The following is a 21,750-nucleotide window of genomic DNA, read 5'->3' as shown; positions in this document are numbered from 1 at the left end:
ACCCACCTTTCAATAGTTGAGTATTTAAAGATTTTCTCACTCACCTAAATGTCAAGCATCAGAAAAGCACACCTCTCTGGCCCAGGGTAATTCATGAGCACCCTCAACAAGACTGTTGAGCGCGCTTTGCTGGAAAGACTTGAACTCAAATCAGTTCTTCACTCTACTCTCTGTGCAAATAGGTCAACTCCCCATTCTACCACAGGTGAAAGCCCTACCACCTTAATGTTTGGAGGAGCCATGGGTACCAAACTTCCACAATGGAACACTGAAATAAGTATCGACATTGATAAACTTGGCACTACTGATTACTCTCACAAACACAAAATGAAGAACTCTGCAGAAACAGGCTGCGGTGCTCAAAGTACTGTATTCAAAAGAGGAGACCAAATATTGTCAGGCAGAAATGGAAACACAAGTCTGATGCCCCATTTCATACTGACCCATTGAGGGTTGTAACTAATAAAGGGTACATGTCGACTGCTCATCGTCCTGGATGGTACAACACAAGAAATTCTTCTTCCTTTAAACACCTGCATCGAAAGCGAGAACCTTCCATCTAGGAGTAACAAGAGTCCAAAGACTGCACCTGTGCCTGTATCACCTGTGTCGGCTCTGGATACCTCTCCTATATCTCCTTTGCTTTCCTCAACCTCACGCAACAAGATCTGGAAGATTGACCTCATTGAGGAATTATAATGTATATATGTTTTTTGTGTACTTGTTATTTAACAAGGGGGAGATGTAGTATCATCTATGTTAGAGATAGCGGCATCCTGGTGGTCCCTGACAAACTCCGTAGAATAGTGACATAAGTGGTTGGGTGTGGGTAAGAAAATTCATGACGTATTACGGGCAGTTAATGGTTACACTCTGAAGAATAAAGACTTGTAATATCGAGCTCTGTGTGTTGTGTGAATATTTACATGTACCTGGGTGGGGGGAGAATACTACAGTACTTAGGAGCCAGGCCTCACTCCAGTGCAGGCTGTCAGCAGAGTCCAGTACAGGTCCAGCTGCTACTGGTCTAGTGGTCCCTTTTGCAGCAAGGCCTTTTGCAACATGTTGTGTTGCTGTAATCACTAAGGAGGTCTGCTAACTGACCTTTTAGTCCATGTCTCAGCCCGAGGTAAAAGTTGAAGTAGGTCCAGCCCCTTAATTTTCCATACAGGTCAGACAGCAGGTTCTGTCCTCTTCTTTTCTCCCACAGCTTCAGAAATTGAGCTAAAGTTGAGGTGTCCCTTTAGTAGGATTCACTCAGGGATGCGTCTAGGAAAATGCGCGATCCCCTCCTTAACAACCACAATAAACTCATTCTGAGACTATCGTCTAGTCACTAGATGCTCATTCTACTTGGTTGATGCCAAGCAGGCTATGCTTGGCCTAGGGAACAAAGGCTTCTCTTCCACATGTCCCTCTTTACATTTAGCAATGAATGGACAGGTCTCACTCTGGTTCATTTCAAGTTAATGAAGTTCCTGAATCTACCTCAGCTCACTTTCCTGAGCTGAGAGGAGTTACACACGTCACACCCAGATAGGCCTACAAAAGGTCTCAACCATTGTTTCTGTTCTGGGAGCAATTGGAACACTTCATTAAGGAAAAGCAATTACAGGGGGCAGCTGTTGGAAGACACATGCTAATTAACCTATTGGAGTTTCATGCAAAATCTAACTTTTAAATGATACTGAGCAGTCAATGGTAACATTTAAAGTTTGGGGATCCGAATCTTCGCGTGTATAAAGGCAGCTTCAGCGTGCTGAATGCCACCCTTGGCCTGTCCTCACTCAATAACTAAGTCTCTATCATCGAGCCCAGTTCTCAGCAATTACTCAGTGGCATTCTATATGGTAAATTAGCATGATGATATAACATTCTGGGGAGCATTACCGTCTTAAGCAGGGATAATGTTCTCATAACATTCAATGGAAATGATTTCTAGAATGTTATGCTGGATCTTTGACCCCTAATGGCTCTCCAACTGTTAGCCTCAATAATGTCCTGCTGGTCATGGAGAACTGGAATGCTCAGGTATTTAAATGATATTGCTTCCCATCCAAATCTCCCCTTGGAAATGCTATCACGAGTTCCAAGGCCCTCGTTCCGAGCAGACACATGTATGTTTTGCCCCAATTGATCATGAGTCCATCATCTAACTGTGCGATTAGACCCTGTTTCAGCTTCCCCACATAAACAAGGACATCATCAGTGGACAAGGATATCATACACTCAAATCCCGCAACCCTGATTACCAAATGATGACTCTCAGCCCAGACACAGGATGTAAAAGGCTCTATCCACCAGACAAATAACAGTGAATATAGGAAAATGGCCTGCCTTGACCTCCTGCAAATCTGCACAGGGTCGGAAACAAACTTAACATTTTCAGCTTAGCCACTGGGACTTTATACAGTATTTTGACCTATATAATCAGCCCAAGTCTCAATCCCATCTTTTCCAGCACTGCAAATAGGTAAGGCCAGCTAATTGTGTGAACTGCCTTTTGAAGGTCTATTGACAAAACCCCAGGCTTTATGTGGGTTCCAAGATCAGAACCTACAATGTGTAAAAGACAATGCATATTTTGTGTTGTACTACAGTCAAGAATTAATACACTCTAGTCTGGATGCACCAGGTCTGCTATCACACATAGAACTTTACTACAGATCTTATAATTTACATTTAGTATTGAGAGTGGTCTGTACCTCCTGTGTTGCCTGTACCCAGTCCTAGTTTACAGAAGAAGTGCCTCACACAACGAACTTGGCATTTGTCTAAGGTCATACCTCCTTCTGTATAATGCCAGCGATTTGGGGGTCAGTTTGACTGAACATGCCTCATAGAACTCGGTATAAAGACCATCTGTCCCTGGGGCCTTGCCCAATGCCAAATGACAAATGGCAGTTTGCAACTCCTGTATTATGATTGGGCATTTAATGTCATCCCGTTGAGCATGTGCATGGACAGTATCGTATGAGCCCCTCAGGTATTTTTCAATGGACTCAGGGGAGTTTGATTAGCAGCATAATGGCTTGTGTAGTAGCTGAAGAATACTTCATTGATGCCTGCTTGGGTCTAGCTGGGCACGCCATTACTGTCTTCTATCAGTACTAATGGCTTCTCTTGTCCTGTCTAGTTAGCTATGCCAGGAGCCCACCTACCAGCTCTGTTACCATATGCATGCCTAGAAATCAAATAAGTTCGACAGTCATGACATTCCAATTGGTGTGATTGGCGAGCACGATGCTCTAACAAATGAATATATGCTTCTTTCTCCTCTTTGGACTTTTGTATCTGGGCTAAAAGGCTCATCTGCCCCTCAGTCACTGTGAACTCTAGTATTAGGGTCTCCTAATACCAAAGGAAGTACCAATGCAGAGACAACGCATACTACATTAAAAGCCTCCCGCTCATTGGTGTGCTCCTTGGACATTACATCTTTGGCCTCAAAATATCGATCTTTCTGTTTACCAATTTTATCTTTGACTACTGGGTCATCCAATGCCTAAGATGTAACCTCCATGGTGGCATTGCCAGGCATTGATGTGAGAACTATTCCCACCCAAAATATGGACCCATTAAAACAAGAAGTGCAACTTAGTAATTCCCAGGCATTGATTGGAGTGGAGGGAACATTGCCATGCACAGAGAAGTTTTGTCTAGTTCCTTGCTGTGGCAGCCTCCTATGTCCAGTTTAAGAACTATAAATCACTGATCCCTCAATGCAAATGTTCCCAACATGTTTCAACAAGATTTGGCCTCCCCAAAGGCTGTAATGTTACTCAGTAGACTAGGTAGGAGGGCTGCGATGCAGACGGTTCCGCCAGCACATTATTACAACTCATTTGCCGTTCTGAGGTCAGCACCGGCCAGTCTGTTTCGGAATTCCTGTGTTATCTGAACCAGACATCAGGCCAGTGTGGCTCTATTTGGAGTCATCTCTCTAGTCATCTCTCCAGATTGTCAATTGTTTATAGCCAACCAGACAATTTTCTCACACAAACTTTGCTTGCAGCACTGATGGTCATGCCCCGAGTATACTGTGCGTTTCCTGCTTTTGTGACTCCTCTATCTTCTTGGTTTTGCTGTGAGAAGGGGCAATCAGTTTTATGCTTATTGTCGTAATTGCCTAACCAGTCCCATGCATCTTTGGGGTCGCCAAAGCACAATGTCCTAATATTAACTTGAGTCATGTTGGAAACATAAGGGTATATTTAATGCCTTCTCTTAACTTGCAGGAACAAGAGCCACTGTTGTAGCACAGCCAAGGCGTAACCTGAGAATAATAAGACCATACAACTATCTACATCAGAGTGACTGGTTTTCTTACTACTATGAGAATAGCATCCTTGACAGCACCTAGATCACGAAAACCCATGTGCTCGCCAAATCGAAAACAAGTCAAAAAGACCCTGGGGAGCGACCACTGTCCATATCCAGAACACAATATATTTCACCATGTCTTTGCCTCCTGTCCACCCCAGCCGGCCCACACAGTCAAATGTTATTACAACAGGACCTCCCTTCTAAGTCTTCTGCTCTTCCTTCTAGGAATTCTACCCGTTTAATGAGATTAAGTACATCACGCTGGAAAGTGGTCATATCAGGCTATATCTGACTTTAATTGTGTTGGATAGCTTTGTTTATTTATGTTTCTGTAATATTTTGTTATTGAAATGTTTTTTTTTATTGATGCATTATTCAAATGTTTGCTGTGTGTGAGATAGTTTTTATTTGAAATTAGAATTCATTGTAGTTGTTGCTTTTTTTGTAGTGCCCATGGTGGCAAATGTTTTAGTTGCATTATGACTTTTTAATAAAATTATCCATTATGCATAATAATTGTGTTTTGACAATTTTGGGAAGGATGTTCAAAATTGTGTTTTGGTCACAAAACCTAGCCAATCATAAAATCACTAGGTTTGTGATCGCAAAGTCTCTTTTTGTAATATACACAACCCAATTTGTGAGTTGGAAAAACAATGTCAATCTCACAAATAAGGAGCTCTGACCCATACCAAATTGCAGATTGGAATGTGGAATTTAGCTTGATAGATTTCAAAGTTTTTCAATCATAATTCCTGTTGCAAACGTTTGAAAAATAAGTGATTCCTCAAAGGAGGTAGCAACTAATGAAAACTCAATACCCTTTATGAATTGGAGATGCAGCTTCAGGGGGAATAGGTAGTAGTCCAGAGGACCATACATGTTCCTTTTAAAGCAGCACTGGTTCCGTTAAAGAACAAGGGCTGCTTTAAAAAATAAGAATGTTCCCCATCTGAGATACTGGTCTGCTCTTTCTTACAAGACATCCTCCTTCTGGTTGCATCCAAATCAATGGTTGTCACAAGTTCAGACCTTTCTAATAAACATTAGTTAGGCAGGTCACCCTTTGAGAGTTGTTATTTTATAAATTGTTCTATTATTACATCATCAGAGCTGGAAAACCGATTCCATTCTTAAAGAGTTGGCTGAAATTTGAAGTCACTTTTGGTTAATGGAATATAGTACACCATTCCTATTGTGCTTAATCTTGAAATTATTTCTGGGTGGCTGTAGGTACTTTATGTATGTATTTATGAAATATTTGGTAGCTGTTCGTGTGTAGGTTTTGTTCATTTAAATTCCACTGTAGGCTATGCATTCAAGATAACGCAAGCATAGTGGGTTTTGTAAAAGCTGAACTGGCTAATGTTTCATTCTTTTGTTTGGTTTGTTTACATGTTGTTGGTTTTAGAATGTATGCATGGCCTAGATTAATTCTTAAGTCTTGATGACTATGTTTGTTTTAAAAAATTGTAATACATTGATATAGTGCACTTTAGAGCCTTCTGATTACCCTTTGAAAGGGGTATGCTACCCTCCACTTGCATTGTTGGCGTTTGATTTGTGATTTAGTGAGCTATGATACACATTCCATCATTGAATATGCTTTGTGGCTTGGAGTTTGTGCCTTGATTGATGTAGACAAATGCAAAAACAGCAGTTGATGGACAGAATGTAGAACAATGTCATACAGTCACCCCGTACAGAGATCTGGGCCTAAATCCATAGTTTTTTTGCTCACCATGCCATTACAGTTTGAACCCAGCCATATGCAAATCAGTCTTGACCCTGTGCCCCATGGGAACAGTCCAGCCAGAACTGCCAAGCCAGGTCCTCCCTGGACAGGAAACACGCATCCTAGGCCTGGTTTCAGGCTTTCACACCTCATCAGCCAGTATAGCTTGATTCCAGTGGCATGGAGAGTAGGGGACTCAAGTCTGGGCATACCCGTCCCACTCGCCCTGTGTGGGAAGGGTATGCCCAGACGTGAGTCCCGTGCTCACTACGCCACTGGAGTCAAGCTATCCTGGCTGATGACGGCTGATAGCCAGAAACCGCTCCGAGGATGCTTGATTCCGGTCCAGGGAAGAAATGGTTTGGCAGTTCTGGCTAGACTGTTCCCATGAGGCACAGGGTCAAGACTGATTTGCATATGGCCATGTCTGAACTGGGGTGGCGTGGTGAGCAAAATAACGATGGATTAAACCCAGATCTGTGACTGGGGTGAATGTTTTACCAATGTGCAACTTTCCGTCCATCACCTTGTGTGTTTTGCTGTTGATTGATGTAGACAGCAAACCCAAGTATTTTCAAAATACTTAAGTAAAGGGGACATATTTTTTTTTCCATTTATTTTATACAACTGAGTCAACTAAAAAACCATAATGTTTATTGAGGTTTAGTGTAGAGAGATTGTCTAATAGTTTTTTTTAGCTAAAAAGTGAATTAAATGTTTGTTGCATATTCCATTATAAGAGTACATTTTTGGAGGTGGGGCTAGATCGCCTGGTTCAAATGAAAATAGTACCCTTGAATATGAACATTTGGGAAACAATTGTATGGAATGGCATACTTAAAGTCTATTACTATTTGTACTAGGGAGTAGTTGTTTACTTTTGTGATAAATATTGTTAAAACTCATTGTATGTACTGCATTCTGTGTTAGGGAGTAGTGCAAAACTATAAGGGATATTTTTGTTTTGATACTAATCACGTACTGTGTAAGTTTCGTTGAATAGTGGGGGCATGTTTTAAATGCATCGTCCATCGACTACATTTGTAGCTGTGTTAGGGTTAGAGAATTATTTGGCATACAAATGATTCTTTTATCATTGTTTTTTTGTCTATGGTGCACTATAAATAAAGTTTTTTGTATATATTATAAAGCATTTAAAACTAAATATTTTACAATTAAATAATAAATATGTTCTATCTTTGTATTCGATTCAATTTGACTTTATTCGGTTAAGAAGATAATAACCATAAAAGTACATTTAAAAGCGATTCATAATAATACATTGTCAAAGTCAATACATAAAAACAGAAAGAAATTTCGGATAAAACATGGATTAAATTTAAATGCAAATTGATTTACGTAGTCTAAAAACATTGCTAAGAAATTCCGAGATGCAGGCAACGTTAAAAATGACATCTAATTTCTGAAGTTCCAGGAAGGCAACCCTACAACGTCTCACCCCCATTTCCCTTAAAATTGGAATAATCAATCTTTTCCTGGGTAAGGTATAGTATTTACAGAAAAAAAAGATATGGATATTAGACTGTTCCGATTGGTCATCACATGGGCATTTAGTGAGATTACGGGACCAACAATTCATTGCGGGGAAGCTTAGGGCCCTAAAGAGGATGCTTAATCTGAATCGGGTCAAAATGAACTGCGAAAATTCTGTCAAAGAAAGGGTTAAGTATGGTTGGATTTTCCCTTGAGTTGATACAGGTAGATGGGCTAAGACAGTTTTCTTCTCATGTTCCACTGTGATTCTACATTCTTCCAGGTGTTTCATACATTTTATTTTTAATGCTTTTCTCGTGATGTTACACATGGACAGGGGATTGTCATAATAGCCCATACAGCTAACATCTCCAAGGAATTCCCTGATGTATGTAAACCACCTTATCCTCCCAACATAATCCAATAATCCAATGGATAATCCAATAATCCATCAGTTAAGATAGCACGGTTCAGTACACATCCATCACTAGTCCAGGCCCTATGCCACAACAATATTGGTTGAATTCTAGTTAAATCTTCAATATAACATTGGCCCAATTCCGTATGGCAGATGTAACTAGAGGCACTCTCAGGTACAGCTAAGATGTGTCTCAGGAATTTATTTTTGGCCACTTGTATAGAGTTAACATTTTCATACCCCCACAGTCCCGCACCATAGACCGCAATAGAAACACAGGTGGCATTGTAAATTTTCAAAAGTTCTACAGTGGGTTTTTTCCCCATCTTTTTAGCGAAATTTTTAAGGGCAGTAATAGATTTACAGAACAGGGCTTTCCTTACTTTTATCGCCTCTGTCCAGTTCCCTGCTTCGTGAAATAAAATACCAAGGTAAGAAAAGGTGGCAGTATAGTCTATGAGACTTGCATTAATAAACATCCGCCTCCTTCTTCTGCTAGCACCAGGGCCACAATTCATGGAAAATGTCTTGGAGCAGTTGATTTTCAGATCCAGATTAACCATGAATTTATTAAAGGATGTTATAAGGCATTGCAGAGCCACTGGGGTGCGAGCCATTAGGACCGCGTCATCTGCATAAAATAACGCAGGGATTGGTCTTTTGGCTACCCTAGGCATATCACAAGTTGTTTCCACTAGGGCGTTCTCTATTCCGTTAATATATACCAGGAATAGGAAAGGTGCTAAAACGCAACCCTGGCGTACCCCACGCCCAATATCAAATGATCTAGTGCATTCACCTTTTTTACCATAACGCACTGTTGCGATGGCACCTGAATACAAATCCTTAAGAAAGGCGATTATATTTCCTTCTACACCAAGAGATTCCATAATATCTCATAGTTTGCTGTGTGAGACACAGTCAAACGCTGACGTCAAGTCAACGAAGGTGAAGTAAATGGGTTCACGTCGTGCCTTGGTGTAGTTCTGCTGTAGGATAAATAGGTTTAGACCCTGGTCTACTGTCCCCACGCCCTTTTGGAACCCGTATTGAAGGTCGCTAATTATAGAGTTGTCTTCCGACCATTCTTGTAGCCTACCTAGTATTACTCTTCCTAATATCTTTACAGTACTGTCCAATAGGGAGATAGGGCGATAGCAGGTAGGGTTTTGTCTGTCCCCTTTTTTAAAAATTGGAACAATAACAGACATAAATCACGATGGAAGTAAGTTCATCTTTAGGGATGCATTAAATAGTTGCACTAATAATGGGGCCCATAAATCAACATTATTTTTGAACAGGTCAGGAGGTATTCCATCTGGACCTGGGGCTTTACCGCCCCGTGTTGCCTTAAGGCTCTCGGTTATTTCTTTTAGAGTAAGTTTTAGTTCCAAGCCATTAACTCTCATTTCCCCCTGATTAGACCTTAATAATTGCAATGGAGGAATCTGCTCATCAGTTGAGGTGCTATACAGGCTAGAGTAATGGCCCACCGAAGAGTCCTCGGTAATGGCAATTTCAATACGTGCTTTTCCTGAGTCAAGGAAGGGAGCATTTACTGCTTTCCAAAAAGCACAAACATCCTTACTCAGTGAGGCCTCACAGAGCTTTTCCCAGGCTTCAGTTTTAATTGCCAGTTTCCTTCTTTTCAATGCATACTGGTAGGATTTCCTCGCCTCCCTAACCCTTAGGGGATTACGGGGGACAGCATGTAAAGCTCTCTTAAGCTCAGAATGGGCCTTTGTGCACGTGAGATCAAACCATTTTTCCGTTTTTTCCTTACTTGATTTAGAAGCCACCCAAAGATTGCCCTTTATTTGAGAAGCAATAACCTTGAACTGTTTAAGAATCTCCTGACTAGTCGCACTTTCATCCAGAATGGTCAAGAAACTAGGCAAACACTCGCTTACCAGATTGCATAATAAATCACTTGGGACTACCCTGTCCCACTTTAATGCATAGCCATTTTGTTTTGCCACACTAATGTCAGAAATATTCTGCATAGATCTCCTCTCTATAGCCACTGCCTGAAAAGGATTTCTAATCTCCATAATTATCGGGTAGTGATCGCTAAGTGGGGTATCAAGGGTCCAACACCTCTTGACCATATGTCTGTGCCTAACAGAAGTTATTATGAAATCTATTATAGACAGAACACCCCTGCCATTAAACGTAGGGGAAAAGGGGAGCTCTGTTTGACCAATTTCATTTGCGTATCCTAGATCTTCAGAGTGAAGAATCTTGTTTAACAAGTCTCCACAAATGGAATGTTTAGAATGAGTTAGGTCAGTATCCGGATCCAACATAAGCCCACATGCTCCTTTCTGGCTTTTCTTACATATAGTACAGTTAAAATCACCCCCCCAAACAACCCAAACATCCCTGGCATTTTTATCTGATTCATTACTTAGATCATTGCCAAACATCTTTAGGGTCGGTTCCAGGTCAGCAGGAGGGATGTTGTTATAAAAGTTTATAATTAAAAGACACAATTCCTTGCTTGCATCAATCCGCACTAGCTGATAGTACGGGTTGTGGGAGAATAAGTGAATCTTCTTGTAATTTAGGGAGTTGGATATTAACGTCGTCAGTCCCCCTTTAGCCCTACCATGGTGAACCTCCACTGCAGGTGTAAAAAAGGTTTTATAGCCAGGAAGGTGGAAGGGTTCTAGGGTCCAGGTTTCCTGAATACAGAGAATTTCCATCTCTTCTATTGTTTTTAACCACATGGGATTCGATAATTTGGACTTGAGCCCTGCCACGTTCCAGGACATTATACTGACAGTTTCCCTATTTGATGGATTAACTGGTAAACATTGGGCCGTATCTGTAACTAAATTATTAGTAATAGTTCCTATACCCTGTGATGATGAGTACCCCGGAGCTGCAATGGGGGGAGTTACAAGAGTAGGAATAGAGGGGGAACTGATGCCAGATATTACACCAAAACCATTGCCAGAAGTGACTGGGTTGGATTCTGGGGTTGAGAGCAGTCAATCAACCCCGTCCAGTCCATTAAGACAATTGAATCGGTTGTGATAAAGAAAAGGTGTCTCCGGGGGTTGGTAAAATGATCGTGCAGCATGCCCCCGATGTCTAACCCTCCGTTCAACCCTCGTCCAATTCCCTTGAGTTAAATCATGGTGCATAGGGGTAGGGGGGAAGAAAAAGGAAACTGGCAGAGTCTGTATGGTAGAGTCAGGAGATCTATTTGACCCCGCACATATATGTGAAACAGTCCTAGAATCTCGGAAACTCACCAGAATACAGTCCCCAATTATTGATTTTCTGGTTTTCCCCAGCCACGGTACCCTTCTCACCATGATAATTTCATTGTTAAAATGGGCCGGGAGAGGTCTATTCCAGTTCAACCATTTGATAATTTTCCTTATGAGTGAGTGAAAGTTCTCACCCTCACCCACTTCAAGAGGGGGAGCACCCGCCATAACCACCGTTAGCCTGTTGGCCTCAGGTGGCAAGTTGGGTCTCCGTAGTTTAGGGACAGGCTTCTCAAAAAGCGGGGGAGCAATACTATCATTGGGTGCAGCTCCATCAAAGGTAATCAAAGGGGGAACAGGGCCTACTGGTTGTAGAAATGGAGTATTAGGTTTACTAAATAGTGTTGGAGCTAAGTTGGCCATAAGAGGTTGTGGAGGGGGGGCAGCAATAGCAACCAAGGGAGGTCCCGCGTTTGCTGAAAGGTTTTGGATATTGGGGGGACGGTTAGGAAGGGGATTAAATTCGGGGGGTCTACCCTGTTTAGTATCTGAGGTTTTCAGACTACTTATTGTTGCCTCCAAAATCGTGAGTCTGATCTCCACTTTCTTCAAACTGTCACTGATAGGCAGAAGCAATGATCTAAGTAAAAATTCTATATTCCCTATGGAGGTAACGGGGGGAGATGTATTATGTAGATTATCCCCCGGGACATTTACTGGATCAGTGGTATTAGTACCCTTGTCAGGAAGAGCTTTATGGGCATCCAGTATTATCCTATCAGAAATTGAAGGGAGCTTAGGGGCTTTTCCGAATTCGGAATGGGGAATTTTGGTTTTGCCCTGCCCTCCCCTCAGTTTCCTTCTACGCTTGTTTGGTGGTGGGCCATGCATCTCAGCCACAACTACATGCTTCGGCTTAGTTTTCTTTATTTTTACTACGGTGGGGGTTTGAGTGACTAAGTCGACAGCCATACTAGTAGGACTGGAAAGAGTGGTAACATCAAGGGTCTTTTCGATAGTTAAGCAGGGGTTAAGAATATCATCCCGCAGTAGAAGAGGGACATCTTCCTGGGGTGATAAATCATGGCTAATGTTAGAGGAACCTCCCTCTTGGGAGATAGGGTAGGGAAGGATATCACCAAAAGGCTTATTTTTCAAGTTTTCAATAGAGCGTCGACGCTCCGCCCTACGCTCCGACAGGGAATTTTCCTTATCCACATCACCCTGTGCCCGCGAGAAATAGTTATCTAGAGTCCCATTTCTAAGTCCCCCCGCCTTCGCTGGTGTTCCCTCCATAGCGGTAATGACATGTCCAATACCTATATCAGAGTCCACTGAAAAACCGAAGACGTGCAGACAAAAGAGAGTGGGCCCAGCCCAGCCTACGGAGGGCCACAGAGGGCCCGCCCTTTGCCCGGGTTTCGCCCCGGGCGCTCCCGCGCGCTCCAGCGCAGCGGTAACGTTGTTATGGTTATAGGGGAAGTGACTCGCTGGGGGCGGGGTTTGCAGGGAGAGCGGGCCAGGTGTACACTATTGGCCGGGCAGGGACTCCTGGTAGTTGGAGTCCCTGCAGTCGCTCGCAGCCCTGCAGCTCTTCCCCGTCTCTCTTCAGCAGCAGTAACCAGTACAAAGCCCCGTTGTGCCCAGCAGTCCTCGCCCACGAAGCGGGACCCGCGCAGCGGGTCCTGCGAGCAGTGGAGTTCAGAGCAGCAGCAAGGTCTCGGGGCGGGAATCCAAAGACACAGTCCACGCTGGTTAGAGGGCATTCCAAATAAGCAAGGCGTCCTTATCTTTGTATATTTTTAACATGTATTTCTATTTATTTCTACTTTTAAACAATAAATAATTTAATATAATTTAACATTAGCTCCTATGAGGTTTCATTCTAAGTTCTTACCTCCATTATCTTCTATGGGAGGGTGTTGCAGTTTCACTGGTTGGCCATTTGCAGAGCTGGACTTACAGCAAAAGTGTAATTTACTATAAAAGTTCACAATACTACAAAAAAGCAGTTTGTGAATTCTGAAAAGATGCAAAATTACTTAAAAGAGTACATTTACTCAAAAGTGTAAATTAACTTTGTAATTTGGCCCAATAAATCTATATTGCAACTGTACTAAACATGATATAAATTGAAGACAAAACAGTATGGGGCATATGTACAAGCTCCTATTGCCACAGGAATGTAACTTTTTGTGACGTTCACGTGGCGATAGGGGTCTTGCCTTATGTACAAGGGAGCGTTGTACATAAGGCACCCTTTCATGCTATGTTTAGCGTAAAAGGGGCGTACAGTGGGTGTTGTGGTGGGTATTCCACTGCAACACCCATTGCATTTGACGCTGCCCCCTATGTACAAGGGTGGCGTACATAAGAGGCAGCACCCAATTTAAGACCAGGAAAACCCTGGTCTTAAAGTGGCGAAACGAGGAGAAATGCATTATTTCTCCTCGTTTTTGCTTTTTTCATGTGTGCTGGCTTGAGAAGCACACATGGAAAAAGCAAAATGCCATGGTTTTTTTATGTACAGGAAGGTGTAACTTTCATGTGTGCTGCATGGCATTTTAGGATTGGTTATGTGCAGGAAGGGACACCTTCCTACACATAACCAATCCTCCGCTGCACACAGACACCCTTGCACCCTGGTGCAAGGGTGCCTGCATTGGCGCTAAGTTGTGAAACTTAGTGCCATTGCAGGGGGAAACGCAAGGCTGCACCACATCCTTGTAAATATGGTGCAGCCTTGCATTTCCGAAGTGGTGGAGTGCGTCGTTAAGCCCAGGAGGCTAATGACACACTCCACCACTTCGTCGTACATATGGCTCTAGAACTCAATTAGGAGTACTGAAAGGAAAGAGTCCTAGTCTGGTTGACTGAGGAGCATCTTAGACCAAAGACCAAATGAGAGCCCAAGAGGTTCAAGCCAGTCAGGACTTCATAAAGGAGACACAATAGAGAATTCCTACCTTATTTAACTAGTCATCAATTGTGAACTCACGATTTATTGGATTTTGTTTAGGGGCATAGCTATTAATGTTATACCAAAGGTGAGCCTCTATTTCATAGATTTATCACAAAAAGACAAAATATTGTCTTAATTGTTATACGTTTTACATGTTTTCTTGAGTATTTTTTTAAAGAAATACGGTTGCTAGTCGAGGGGGAGGCGAAACCCTACACATGAAGAAACCACAACCCTTGTCAGGGTGAAATCACAAGTGAACCTCAAATTAACATGTGCTCAACCCTATTGTAGCTTGGCACAGAGCAGCCAGACTTAACAGTCTGAACTGGGGTGGTGTGGAATGCAAAAAAATGATGGATTTAGGCCCAGATCTCTGTACTGGGGTGAATGTATGACATTGTTCAGCATTCTGTCCATCAACTGTTGTTTTTGCATTTGTCACCCCGAGTGGGATGGGTATGCTCAGACGTGAGTCCCATGCTCTCCACACCACTGGAGTCAAGCTCCCCTGGCTGAAGACGGCTGATAGCCAGAAACCGGTCCTAGGATGCTTAATTCCGGTCCAGGAAAGACATGGCTTGGCAGTTCGGGCTGGACTGTTCCCATGAGGCACAGGGTCAAGGCTGATTTGCATATGGCCATGTCTGAACTGGGGTGGTGTGGAGTGCAAAACAAACCGCTGGATTTAGGCCCAGATCTCTGTACTGGGGTGAATGTATGACATTGTTCTGTATTCAATCCATCAACTGTTGTTTTTGCATTTGTCACCCCGAGTGGGATGGGTATGCTCAGACATGAGTCCCATGCTCTCCACACCACTGGAGTCAAGCTATCCTGGCTGAAGACGGCTGATAGCCAGAAACCGGTCCTAGGATGCTTGATTCCGGTCCAGGAAAGACATGGCTTGGCAGTTCGGGCTGAACTGTTCCCATGAGGCACAGGGTCAAGGCTGATTTGCATATGGCCATGTCTGAACTGGGGTGGTGTGGAGTGCAAAAAACTATGGATTTAGCCCAGATCTCTGTACTGGGTTGAATGTATGACATTGTTCTGCATTCTGTCCACCAACTGTTGTTTTTAGACTTAACTTAGAGGCAATGTGTAAAGTATTTATACAGTTTTTCAAACAAGTGAAAACATACACAAAAAGGATCCCACACCAGATTAGAGAAATACATTTTATTTTATTAATTAAAACGAAAACAAAATGAGAAAAATTCAATCAGTAGAATAGGAGATATGCAGGTTTAAAGATTCAAGTGAAAATAGAACCAAAAAGCACAAAGAGCCAACTGTAGACCGTGACACAGTTACAAGTTCAGGGCAACCGAGATGGAGTGCGGGCCGACTACAGGGACCCACTTGAGCAACTGAACAGGAGTACCTTAACTACTGGTTGCGGAGAATTGTGAGTTTGTACATCAAGTATGCATTGCACAGCTGACGTGGTATGATGTCTGGGTCGGAGATGTGTTGCGCAGCATCAGTTCCTGGCAGCTGTGAGGCTTCTATGCAAGGTCCTGCATCATCGTTGAAGAGGTCATTGACAAGGGGTTTGTGATATGGGGTCTGCATCAAGGATGCATTGTGCAGCCATGGTTATGATGAAGGCTGCAATGCGGATTCCTCGTTCTAGAAAAGTCTCCATGCACCAGAGGCGATGTATTGGTTGTGTTTGGGGTTGCTTCCAAAGGTGAGTTGGGAGCGCACTTGAAGCCCACTTCTAAAGGTCCGGGACAGTTGCAGAGTCCAGGTGCTGGTTACAAGACACTAGGCCTTGGAGTCATTCTGGAGGTCCCAGAAACAGATTACAGGTCCAGTCTCCTCACCCAGGAAAGAGGGCACCAGGCAGCAGGGCATCACAGCAGGCAGCAGACATTCAGGGCAGGAGTCCAGCAGAGTGGCAGTTTTTTCAGCAGAACAGCTGTCCTTCTTCCTGGCACAATATTTCACAGGTCTAAAAGTGTATTGAAGAGTTGAGGTCTGAGTTCCAATATTTATAACTGGTGACCATTTTGAAGAGGAGGAAGCTTCTAGAGGTTTTCACCCCCTGAAGAGTCAGGTATCACCTTTCTCCCTGTACAAGCCCCAGCTTGTCTAGGGTCTCAAAAGAATAGTGACAACCCCTTTGTGAGAGTGCGCAGGCAGAGCCTTTGTGACAGTGCAAGTGTGGTACGTGACAGCTCTTTCCCATCCTACCAACATCTATCTTCCCTTTGTCGCAGTGTTTGGGAGCAATACACAAAGACCAACCGACACCTGCACTAAGTCATGTAGCCCAGATTACAAGCAGCGGACACCAAACGGTTCAGACAGGAAAAGGCCTACTTTTTAAAAGTAAACACAAGGAGATGATGGACGGAGTGCTGAAACTTTTCAGACACTCACCCACAGTCACAGATCTTGGCTGAATCCATCCTCGTTTTTTAGCTCACTTCGCCACCCCAGGTCAATCACAGTTATATGAAAATCAGTCTTGACCCTGTGCCTCAGGGGAACTGTCCAGCCCGAACTGCCAAGCCATGTCTTCCTGGACCGGAAACAAGCATCCTGGGACCTGTTTCAGGGTAACACCCCTCATCAGCCAGGCGAGCTTAAATCCAGTGGCAAAGTGAGTAAGAGACCCACGTCTGGGCATACCTTGCCAACTTAGGATGAACAAAACAAACACAAGGAGATGATGGAGGGAACTCTGAAACTTTTCAGACACTCACCCCAAGTCACAGCTCTTGGTTGAATCTATCATCTTTCTTTAGCTCAGTTCAGCACCCCAGTTCAGACGCAGCTATATGCAAATCAGTCTTGACCCAGTGCCTTATAGGAACAGTCCAGCCCGAACTGCCAAGCAATGTTTTCCATGGACCAGAAACAAGCATGCTGGGGCCGGTTTCGGGGTAACACCCTTCATCAGCCAGGCTAGCTTGAATCCAGTGGCAAAGTGAGAAAGGGACACATGTCTGGGCATACCCTGCCAACTTAGGGTCAACATATAAAACATAAGGAGATGATAGATGGAGCGCTGAAACTTTTCAGACACTCACCCCCAGTCACAGATCTGGGTTGACTCCATCATCGTTCTTTAGCTCACTTCACCATCCCAGTTAAGACACAGCTATATGCAAACCAGTCTTGACCCTGTGCCTCAAGGGAACAGTCCGGTCTGGAAAAAAAAGGGTAGAGGTATAAGCTAGGTCCACCCTCCAAAAACTGTAGTAGACCTGAAAACCCCAAAGTGTTGGGTAGAGAACCTAGTCAGGGGTGTGGTTTCTTCACTCAATTCGAGTTAGAGAATCTACAGGAAAGAAAAACTTTTCTTTCTTAAGTCCCTTCACTCACCTGGGTTTCCCCACGATGACATGCTTCATCATAGGGGCCATCTGAGACGTGCAACGACTTGCGGATTACGTAGGAGCACTGTTGTGAGAACTATGTGTAGTGCAGGAAGTGTAGTGGAGTGGACCAAAGTGAGTTTAAAAATACCTAGCTAGTGGACGAAATTATTTTATTCTTGCTCCTAGTCGGTATGGGCTAAAAACGGGGTAAAATACTGGAAAACCTAGCTGTAATGGGTTAGTTGTGACTAGTATTGGTCAACATGTTTCGAGCATTCCCCAGTGCTCTTCGTCAGGACTACACAGGGACCAGCCCTGTATATGCCACTCCTAAGTAACCTTGATAAGGTGAAGAAAAAAGGACATTAAATGATGCTGCAACTAATAAGCATGCGTTAGTAAGTACATACGATTTAACAATATCACGTAGTATTTTGTAGGTAGAAAAATTGTGCCCCTTGGACTGGGAGGGGCTGGTGGTATCTCAAATACATGGAATGAGAAATCCTCATGGTGTTTTCACCTAACTGGTGCCCCTTCCTGACCACGACGATATGGGCAGGTCTAAACTGGAGCGGCATGGTGAGCAAAAGAATGATGGATTTAACTCAGATCTCTTGACTGGGGGTAAATGTTTTGGTTTGTTCTGCATTCTATCAATTGTGTGTCTTTAACTTTCTTAAAGTGGCATTTTCTGAAGTGTGATAAAAAATCTGAGTATACCATTAGAAAGAGTGTTTATTTACAATTCCTTAGACACCAAATTTGACTTGCCTACCTGGTTCCAATGGGAAGTTACAGCTTAGTAAATGTAATAAGGTTTTAACTCCAATGTTATCTAATGGGAGAGGTAGGCTTTGTAGTAGTGAAAAATGTATTGACCACCAGGACATCTAAAACTTAAAAGTGCATGTCTAGTTTTTTAAATACACTGCAACTTGCCCTCTGGGCTGTTCATGGCCTACCACAGGGGTGACTTATATGTTTTAAAAGGGAAGGATTGGGTCTGGCAAAACGTTTATTTTGCCAGATTGAATAGCAATTTAAAACTGTACACAGGCTGCAGACATGTTTAAAGGCATGCTCAAAACTTAAGTTGGTAGCACAATAAATGCTGCAGACTCACTAACAACATTTAGTTTACCTGCCCTAGGTACTAGTAGTACCACTTTACTCGGGACTTACAAGTACACTAAGTATGCCAATTGGGCGTAAACCAATTCCTACTATGTTTTAAAGGCGAGAGCACAAGCACTTTAGCACTGATTATCAGTGTGAAAGCCCCCAGAGCCCAAAAGCCGACAACAGTGGGTTCAGATAAAGGGAGGGTGAAGAAAAAAAAATTTCGGGTGATCCTGCAGAATCGGCCAAGTCCAACATTGTCCTTACAAAAATTCTTATCCAAATGTCAACATTTACAATAGGAACACTATGACTATGCTTGGAACGGAACATTGAGTGAATGCAGATTACAATTTCTCTGAACGCCAACTACTATGTTATTGCTGATGATTTTATTTTTAGGAAGCTGAGCTGTTAATGTTTAGTGTGGCCCATGATCATGGATACAGTGCTTCAAATCTGCTCATGCTAGTTGCCTTTCGGTGAAAGAGAGGCTAGTGGTCATCACAGAGGAATGGTGCTGTCTGTCTGGAATGGTTCACTGATAGAATATTGACACCTAAAATATCCCCAATACCACAATATCGCGTTATTAATATCGATGTCAAAATATCAACATCCTATATTTCTAATGGCAAGTACAAAAATATCGGAATTAAAAAATCTAAGTCATAAATATAGGTGTACAAAATATTGTGTTTTATATATATATATATATATATATGTATACAATGAAATAATAAATATTAAATACATTAAATAATATACATTTTTTAATTATTATGTTTAATATAGTCTGTTAGTCAAGAATAACTTTATTTCGGTTGAAAGAACCATAAATGTGTGTAATAAAATTATCATAGTGTACAAAACAATTACAATCAATGGGTTAAAAAGACAATCCATAAAATTCTGGGAACATAACATTCTTTACGTGCCGTAATTGAATTAGAGCAGACTAGTATTACACAGTTCATAAAATTCAAAAGGCATAGGATTCTAAATCTACAGTGAATGGTTTAAGTCAGCGTGAAATAAAACAATTCTTGTCCAGGAGCTCTCACTCATAACGTTTTCTAATAGCCATAAAAACCTTTATGTAGTTTGGTACCGCAATACAAATATCAGGGGCAGCCAATGTGCACAGGAAGTTAAAACCATCAATGTGTGTGTATGTACTGATTTTCCTTAGTAATGGGACTAGGAATTTACTCCTTGCCATTTTATATAGGGTGCAGGATAGAATAAAGTGCATAGTGCTTTGGCTCATAGAGTTGTCACACAGACACAGTATAAGCTTATCAGCCCACCCTCTTTGACCAGGAAATGCCAACAAAAAGAGCACAGTGCATAAACGAAATCTGGTTAAATAAAATCTAGTCTGCAAATCAGTAGCAAAAGTTAGGTAATATTTCAATGGGACAAGGAACATCTGTGGTAGGTCCATCTCATCTTGTTCTAGATAGCGCAAATTGGCCCTGGAGTAAAACCCCTTTTTAATAATGACTTTAGCATTCAATGGGATACTTTCAGGGCTGTCATAAAAGTGCCCCAACCATATATCATGATATTTATCCTTCAAGAAGCAGATCCATGGTATTTTTAGAGCATTGGGCTGGTTTTGACAGACTGTAATAACTTCTCGTAAAAACATTAGTTCTTCAGACAGCCAAATTCTCGCCCATAGGAACAAAGTGCCACTAGCTATGTGATCCTCAACAAACTTTAATCCCAGTTCCTTGTGACATAAACCGGTTGGGGCACTATTCGGGGTCATCATATAACCTTTTGGTGAATTTGTTTTCCACTGTTTGGAGCTGACTGCTTTTATGATGTCCCCATACCCCTTCCACATATGTTGCACTAAAAAGGCATTTGGGGCAGGAGTATGGGGACATCATAAAAGCATAAATGATGAGATTGGTCTGTAGCATGTCAGGTTGCTTCTACTTCCCTTTTTAAAAACAGGGATCAGTAATGCCTCCTTCCAGGACACAGACACTGGGCCAATAATAACTGCCTTTTACAAATGTTCACCAATAGTGGTGCCCACAAATTAGGATTGCTTTTAGAGAGGCCAAAGGGCACCCCATCTAAACCTGGTGCTTTCAGGCTGGACCCCTTAGCTAACGCCTCCTCAACCTCAGGTACAGTGATGGATAAACTATGATGGGTGGCTGCAGAAAGGCCTAAGGGCAGATTCCTTGCAAACTCCTCGGCTCTCTTGTGCTGCGGGTTAAAATGTTTAGTAAATTGAGCTACCCAAGCATCTCCCCAAATTAGTGAGTCCATCTGCCTCACTTCTTCAGTGAATAAAGGGCCATTGATTATTTCTCAAAAATATTTGGAATCATTTAGGGCTCCTGATCTCTCCGGATCTTCCCATGCTGAGCTTCTTAATTCTACTTTTCTATCCTCAATCGTGATTTTATAGTTGTACCTTGCGGTTTTGACTAAATCTCTGTTGCGTGGAGTAGCGTGGAGTGCCCTTTTTAATTCATTATGGGCCCTGGAACATTCGGAGATAAACCACCAGGCCTCCTCATGGACACTCCTAGTCAGTCATTTGGCTACTTCGGAGCACAGTAATCCGAACTCCTGGACAAAGTCCCCTGGAGAAGAGTCTAACTACAAACATCCCATTATTGAGTGGTAGTTTCCTTTGATGACATCTTCCTCAAATTTTCAAATTTCAAAAGCTTTATTCGAATTGTGTAAACAAATTCATAAAAGCATACACAATAAAATCACAATTTTAAAAATCATATCATTTACACTCATGATTAAAACACTAATTATGCTGTTCAATTGAGAGTTATTAAAAACATTTAAGAATTCAGAAAGTACATTCAAACTATTTAAAAGGTTAAAACTAATACATTGGTACAAACTAGGGCTAATCAATTATAATGGACCTTCTCAGTCTAAGTATTGCTCTCAGGTACAGGGTTACAGTACTTATAGTGTAGTGATCATCCAATGTCCTTAACTTGTTATATGCTTCTCTTGATTTTCTTAGACCCCAAGATAAGAAAAGAGGTCTCAGAATTTGCCGCCTCGGATGACTGTAGAGGGTGCAGAAAAGGGTACAGTGAATATTTGATTGAAATGACAGGTCATCACAGGGACAAATTCTTTTT

At 42.3% G+C, this 21,750-nt stretch overlaps 1 pseudogene across 1 annotated transcript in view; it reads left to right on the top strand.

Annotated features, from left to right (window-relative positions):
• Positions 1 to 240: 240 nt before the first annotated feature.
• LOC144784036 (cold shock domain-containing protein E1 pseudogene) overlaps positions 241 to 21,750 on the top strand; it is a 32,718-nt pseudogene continuing 11,208 nt past the window's right edge. Inside the window, exon 1 of the transcript XR_013601614.1 lies at positions 241 to 364. The product of XR_013601614.1 is annotated as a cold shock domain-containing protein E1 pseudogene (transcript). The remainder of the gene's footprint in view (positions 365 to 21,750) is intronic.

The sequence above is a fragment of the Lissotriton helveticus genome, chromosome 10, assembly GCF_964261635.1.
Source record: "Lissotriton helveticus chromosome 10, aLisHel1.1, whole genome shotgun sequence".
In the NCBI taxonomy this organism is placed as follows: Eukaryota; Metazoa; Chordata; class Amphibia; order Caudata; family Salamandridae; genus Lissotriton; species Lissotriton helveticus.
Note: the sequence above shows the minus strand (reverse complement) of the source record. Positions and strands in the feature narration are given on the sequence as shown.